Source organism: Trachurus trachurus (genome assembly GCF_905171665.1).
Source record: "Trachurus trachurus genome assembly, chromosome: 7".
In the NCBI taxonomy this organism is placed as follows: Eukaryota; Metazoa; Chordata; class Actinopteri; order Carangiformes; family Carangidae; genus Trachurus; species Trachurus trachurus.
Window position 1 is genome coordinate 13,922,635 of NC_139901.1, and position 8,172 is coordinate 13,930,806.

Genomic DNA, 8,172 nt, shown 5'->3' on the forward strand with positions numbered 1-8,172 from the left:
TGATTTGGTGATTTGTTGTTGTCAGTTCTGATCCAGATAATAATGAGTTGTTTTTTTGTTTGTTGCATGCTGAAAAAGCTCATCAGTTTGTTTTTTGCAATTAGCAGGGGGGGATTTTTATTTGAAATATTTCTTATATGATAAAACATACAGTAGGAATTGTTGCACCAGTGCTAATTTTCATTGAAAGAGAGGTTTAAAAACTTAACATACAAGACAGAAGATATAAAAAATATGATAATTATTTTTGGTTTTTGGTAAACGACTGACAGTTAATAAAGGGAAAATATAAATTAACAAATTATCAAATAATTACACGAAATTAAAGTTGACAAAAAAAAGTTAAATGTGTGACTGAATAATAAATGAGAGGGGGGAAAGGATAGGGAGTAGGATTAGTCTGAATCCAAGAGAACCATGAAAAAGTTGAACAAACCATCAACAGAGCATAAAAAAACAAGTGTTATAACTTCAGAAAGTAGTGAAAAATGAATGTATAATAAACTTCTCTTTGCTGTTAAAACTTGAGTCCACACAACTGCACACAGAAATGTGTCATCTCTCATAATGACTTGCTGTTGTCGTTGTTGTTGTCGTAGGCTGCAGCAGACAGACAAGCAGTGTATTTCCTTTCCCACCATTACATAACAACCACAATGGTGTGATGAGAAGAAAAGAAAAGAGAACAGAGGGTAGGATGAGAGAGAACAGGAGAGGAGGAGGGAACAGACAGAGGAGAAGAGAAAACGGTCTCTATTCAGGCTCACAGTGGGACGCTGGGTCCTGCTTATGCACACACACACACACACACACACACACACACACACACACACACACACACACACACACACACACACACACACACACACACACACACACACAAAGGGACAGTCATGCAGTGTACATACAGATGCTCAGACCAGCGTACATAACACACAAACATGCAAACTATTAATGTGTTAATAGTGGTGCAGGTCATCTTGCAGGCTAAGAGGAGGGTCAATGCTGGCATTGTGCACACACACACACACACACACACACACACACACACACACACACACTGAAAAGTTTCTGCGGCAAAATAGAAAAATAAACAGTCACTGCTTTGATGTGGGATAAAATGTCACTGTAAGGTAGATGGTTTCCTGCCACTCGTCATTACAGTAATCTTTATACTTGAATGATTTGAATAGTTTACTTCCTGTTTGCATCCAAATTGCCTTTCAACATAAAACCACTTCTGGTCAAGCAAATGTTTTGATTCTTATCATACAAATGCATCAGCAAACAGTTTGGTTCTTCCTCCTGCGTTGTTGTTGTGTTGATGTTCTGCACTGTCTGAACCTGTTCATCTGTTACTGCTGTACACCACTAGATGGAGGCAGAAGATAATTCAACGTTGCTCCTACTGTCCCATCACCATTTTGTATAGTTTTGATAGTCCTCACAGTCTATAGTAGTGTGAACTGGCTGTGATGCATTATGGTCACAGAACACCACATTATCAGTCACTTATGTTACTTGTCCATTTTATACACTATATGGCACCACAGTGCCATATACTACTTAAGTGCCATGCAACATTCATTCTACTCGGTGCAATATTTTTCAGTTGTCTAGGCCTATATGATTTATATAGTCTGTGTTTATTTTTTCCTTTTATACATATCTGTATTTCTTTACCTTGTATGCTTGAGCTGCTGTCTCATCTTCTTACATATGATCTTATGTGCAGCCTGGAGGAATTTAATCACAGGTCTACCAGAATATCATAAAAAGCATGTGCACAATAGACAGACAATTTCTCAAAACTGAATTAATTAAGTGATTTCAACACTATGTTACAGATGGAAACCTCTATTCAGTGGTCAATCAAACAAATTGGCCATCTACTATCAAACTGAACAGATGTGCTGCATGGTTTCACCTTTTTCCACTGCTGACTTCTGTACATCCTACCTCTTCAAAGACAGTATCATTTTGGGAATCTTCTCGCTTTGTGTCCTCCATTAGTTATGAAACACCGCCCCCTGATGGTCATAGGAATTATGTCTTGCCCATAGACACTTCAGCAGGGGAGGATGAGGCTTTGATCCTCCACTGAATAAAATATGATGTTTCAAATATCTGCATTTTGAAGTAGGGTGGGAAACCTCTGAATGCTATTCCATAAGAACATCACAGGGAGATGGAACCACCTGTAGACAGATATTTATCAGCAGGCGCCTCGTGATTTGATAGTAGCCTATGTATAGGCCATGTAGCCTACTGTGACCAGCAGGAGGGGAAGCTCAGGAGAAACTTGTTATTCCAAATGAAGTACAGGCTCATCTCATTTGTAAGAGACAAATCAGTTCAGGCTCATGACACAGAACTACCAGTCTGAGTCCCTGTGAAACTACATAACAAACAAAAACAACAACTAAGTGTTAACAAATGCAGCAGAGATTGGTTCTTGTATGTGCAAAAGAGTTGCAAAATGACCCTGTGCTATATGAGTGTTTGTGAAGTATGTGGGCAAAAAATTGGGACTTTTCCAAGTTCCCAGTCGGCATCAGAAACAGTCAGAATTCCACCTCAAAAACCAGGTAAGGTTCCTGGTAACAAGCAGGAAATGTTATCTGCTGATATTAGCTAACAATGCTAAGAACACTAATAGCTAGGTTGCTTTTCCCACTTACTCCTTACTGGATGGGAGACTCAGATGTGTCATTCCCAGCTCTGGTTTCTATCTTCTGGGGTAAATGCAAGAAGGTATAAGAATCTACAACTGTACAACAAGCAGCTGTTTAGCTTAGCTTAGCATAAAGACTGGAAAAGGCAGCCCACTGAGAAGATCTCCAAAAATACTGAACTCGTCACCCATTAGTTTGAGCGAGTAGGGAACATGTTATTGATCATTTATTTTTCTGTTTTAATCCAATCATAACTCAAAGTCATGAGATTGGCTCCAGCTCCCATGTCCCTGCATTAACAGTATGGAGTAAATTGGATGCAAAAACTGCACCAAAGTTGCTTCCCCAACTTCCTGTTTAAAAACCTAAAGATGTTTACAGTTAACAACTCCAATAACACAGAATCACTGAATCAATTTCAACAACAACTTGGCTTCAGCAATGACGGAATAACAGGAGGATTTTCTGCCTCCATAGGCTATAGTGCAGGTATATGGTTGCGACACTGCTGATGCAGATCTTCATGACCAGCACACTCAGCCTGCTCCCCAATTACTGGCCTGATGATAACTTGCAGGGACAGCAAGTTTCTATTATTGTCCTTTCCTCTCAGCATAGCAGACTGGGAACCGTGCACTCCATTATCCAGACTGGGCAACGATGAAAGGCTCATCAGGGTGTTTGTCACAGATAATTTGTAAAATATGCTCATTATTCAGTATTTGCTGGTTGGTCGACTGGGTTTCCGCCCTCCAGTCATGCATTCAAGTGTGGACAGCAGAGGAGGTGATGTGAGGTAACCTGGTGCCGGGGGTGTTTACACTCATATTCCTGATGAGAGGTTGTTAAGCAGGAAACACTGATGTCACAGAGGTCAGATTAATGCATAAGAACTGAATAATTCACTCATTGTGTCAAACCAAAACTAAAATGGGTGATTGTTAACTGTTCATCAGAAAATACTGGGCTGAGACCATGAGCTCTTCTTCACTCACTGGCCAATTCATTTTGTAGACCTGTTCAACTGCTGCTCAACTGCAAATACCTAGCATGGCAGCACAGCAGCTCAGAGCATTTAGGCCTCTAGACATGGCCAAGATGCCCTGCTGAACGTGACATTGTGAAGCAGGTGGTTTACAGCGGCATTAGACAACCCCAGGTGTCACTTCTGTCAGCTGACAAAAGGAAACTGAGACTACAGTCCACACAGGCACCAAAAGCAGACATTAGAAGATTGGCAAAATTATGCCTGGCCTGATGAGTCTCAACTTCTGCTGCAACATTTGGATGGTCCGGTACAACATGAAGGCATGGATCCATCCTTGTATGAGCGGTTCAGGCTCTCATGGTGTCCTGCATTGTGGGGAGGATATTATCTTGGCTCACTTTAGGCCCCTTAGTACCAACATGAGTCGCATTAAGTCACCACAGTTGACCTGAGTGTTGCTGCTGACCATGTCCACCCACTTATAACCACACTGTACCATCTTCTAATTGATATTTCCAGCAGGGTAAAGGACAAAGCTTACATCAATCTAACGGATTCCTGAATATGATGATGAATTCACTGGACTCAGGCGCAGGATTATTAAAATTCAGGTTCTAGGTCAAAACCATCATAAATCACAAGATAGGCCTACATAAAACACAAAAAACAATCCATAAACTGAGGTCTCTGTGCGCTGCATATGGTTCCTACCTGCACGCCCCATTTCCGCTACTGTCCAGACCCGTCTCAGGTATGAAATGTTTGTACGGCTGTCTGTCACTAGAGTTCCCCCAATTCAACAACAACCTACAACACGGCCTCAAAGTCCACTACAGGAGCCGGTGGTCTAGCTCTGTACTGTCTGGTGGTGGATGAATGGCTTCAGTTAGTGTCCCCCATGCCAACCCTTCACTGTGATACAGGATAGAATCAAATACATTATGTCATTTTATATGGATAACACATGTAGCCTACACAATATCACATCCTCATGGACTCTGAGTAAAGCAGCAAACAACAAAGTCCAGCGAAAACAAAATTGTATCAGTCCTGCAGCAGCTGTGCACAAAATTAAAGATACAAATACATAATCACAATGTATTAAAGTGAATTCAATTTAAAGCAATTTTGGCTAAAAAAAAAAAAAAAGCCAAGTGTCTCCTGTGCCCAGCAACAGTCAAATTTCTGTTATTTTTTGAAACCACAGTTTAACACAAGAAGCACAGAGTTTCAGAAGCAGAATCTGCTTTATTGTTTTATTATCTCATTGTTTACATATAGATAGCCAAACGTTACAGTTACTGTACAAACAAGAAGAGCAAAGAAACTATACAGGTTAACATAAACAATAACTGAATATAGGCTAAGTGGTGGATTGTTCTGACACTTTGTGAAGAATCAGCAGTTGTTTTCCATTCAAATATTCATTAGGCTACATGTCAGGAGTGACAAATTAAAACGTCGATTACAGGAATCACATCATTCTTTTGGATTTAACTCCACACCTTGAGAGCTGTGGATGCAAGTGATGATGAGACTGGTGTGCATTAACTTTAAAGGCTTAGTTGTAAAATTGCTGATACAGGTGTTGTTGAAGCACCAGCTTGTATTTTTCATAGGGTTTTGTGTGTGTGTGTGTGTGTGTGTGTGTGTGTGTGTGTGTGTGTGTGTGTGTGTGTGTGTGTGTGTGTGTGCGCGTGCGAGTGCGTGTGTGTGCACACCATAGACTGTATGGCGCGCACACACATGCATTGTGAGGGCAACAATGAGTGCTGTTTGTGTAGCTTTCTGCTTAGTTATTCAACAAACGACTTGTTACACTTCCGTTCATTAATGATTCAAAATCCATTCTGCTTCTCCAAATTACAATGTCCATGTTGAATAGGATTTTCAATGAGTGAGTGATCTGAGTGTAGAGTTACGAGGTACAGAAGAGCAATGTCATAGCCTTGTTTGATCTAATCATCAATCCTCTGCCTCCTCCAGTAATAACAATACTTGGGGGGAAAAGGTAGTTTATCTGCTTATTAGGGACAAAACTTACACAAGTATAAGTACATAAGTAAATGAAGAAAATAATTGAATAGAGATTAATTAATTTTGGTGATAAAAAAAGAAGCTTTTCTCTTATTAATTTATTTCCACATATCTGCTCTAAATCATTAATGTATTTCTGTGTCCTTATGCTAAATGGGTAGGTGGTCCACACATCAGTTTTGACTAGGCATTATTTTATTATTTATCAGTTAATTAATTAATTAATATTTATTCATGCTTTTTTTTTGTCCTTCATAGTGATGTCTGGTGGAAATATCAGACAGTCCATCCATCCGTCACTAGTCCTGCTGTTGCACCCAGCCAAAAAGCACAGAAATAAATGATAAAATGACTGATCGCTGAATTTCATTAAACTGCCTCACTTCCTGGGCCCTGGTGTTGGGCTTTTCCTGTTATATCAGTGTGTATATATCAAGTGTTTGCTGTAGAAAAGGCATGATATCATGGATTTTTCACATGCAGGGATGAAGAGACGTTCCTCTGAGTCCTCGTGTTGTCGTTTTTGACAATAATTATACAAACAGGGAAGACAGCTGCTGACTCATCTTCCACTTTGATTTCTGCTGTTCTTTCCTGTCTTTTTATGTCACTGTGAGTCTGTCACCATCGAGCCCAGCTAGCTGCTCTCTACACAAAGATTCTCATTCTGTTTCTTATTCACACAACAAACAACCAAAATATAACATGCAGCACTGGTTACATTAACACAGAGATTTGATGTTAAATATTATAAAGTCAATGAGTGTTGAGGAGTCTAAATTAATATGTGTCTGTGAACTTAATGGCTGTTGATGTGAATGATGTACACTCTATCAGATGTAATTCTGTGGCCGTTGCCACCGGATCATTGGCCATGAATGATTTACAGAGTGCATGATTTCAAATATAGCACATAGGAGCATCTCTAGAAATGTAAAGGAACTGCAGCAGGATGAACACTTTTTTATCTGATGGCATGTAAGAATTTTTCTTTTGGATCAGTTACTACTGATTTCCCCGACATTATACACTGGACCACTGTACATATTAATACTGACAGCCATTAGTTATCACGTGTACATAAGTACATGATTCACTATACAGTAGAGAGGTATTGTCGCACTAGACTATATTTTTAGGATAAGATTAGGCAGGGCGAGATACGATAGGATAAAACTTAAGTAAATTCTTGAGCCAGATTGCTCCAAATTACAGAAACACAAACAAGTTACAATTATGTATACACACACATAGGACATCAAAATGTATAGGCTATAGCTGGGTTTGCAAATTCTTCATGTGCATAGATTCTCTCTCTCTTCACATTATCTCTCGAGCTGAAGCAAACAATGAGGCCAGGCAGTGAAACATGACTCCTCATTGTGATTCAAAAGCACAATGACACCATAATAAGTTTTATCTTTTCACCCTCTCCCGCATCACCTGCATTACTGTCACATTATTATTCGTGTGTGAATCACATCTGATAGAGTGTACATCATTTACATCAACATAGGCAGTTAAAACAATCCTGCACGAATATGGATCTGTGAATGTTAAAATAAATCTATTCTAACTGGTCTAATTCTGTGTTTGCTGCTCTAGAGTTTCAGCTCATAAATCATTCACAGGGTGATTCTGCCACCACAGAGCGACTGGATCGACGTCCTGCAGCCTTTCTGTGAGGGGACTTTAATCTGACGATGGTCACAGTTTTACAAAATACCACAAATAATTAAGACCAGAGAAGAAACATCAATGAATGAATGTGCCGCAGTGTTAACATTCGAAGTTGAAAGAGGATAATTGGTTATGGAATATGGTTATTATTAGAGATGGGAATTATGTGGGAGCAGAGGAGGAGCTCCTGCTCCACTCTTTTGTTTTAATAATAAAACAGATCATCTGTTAATGGCTGGAGGTGACATGACCTCCTAGTCGCTAAGAGAAAATACCACAGAAACACACTTCACCAAACAGTTACAAGGTTACTGAGAAGTTACAACATGAGAATAATGTTGTGGTTGGTGTAAATGTGTCTTTTTGATCATCTTCAGACAAACTGCTCCTGCTTTTAGTTTCATGGCTATAGAGTGTCTATGGCTGTGTGTGTACATGGTGCGAGTGTGTTTTTTTTTTAAAGTATTTTTTGGGGGCTTTTTCACCTTTAATAGACAGCACAGTCGATAGAGAGACATGAAATGGGGGGGGGGGGGGGGGGGGGGGGGGGGGGGCAATGACATGCAGGAAAGGGCCACTCGATGCGGGACTCGAACTGGGGCCGCCTGCAGCGAGGACTGCAGCCTCAACACATGAGGCTGCTCCACCAACTGAGCTAAGCACCGCCCCAAGTGTGAGTATTTTTAGGTATGTATGTGAAGTCTGTAGCTACACATGGATTTTGGGGGCTTTTGGTTTTACTGATGGCACTACTATGACTTTTTGAAGTTTGTGGTTCCCACAAGAACCTAT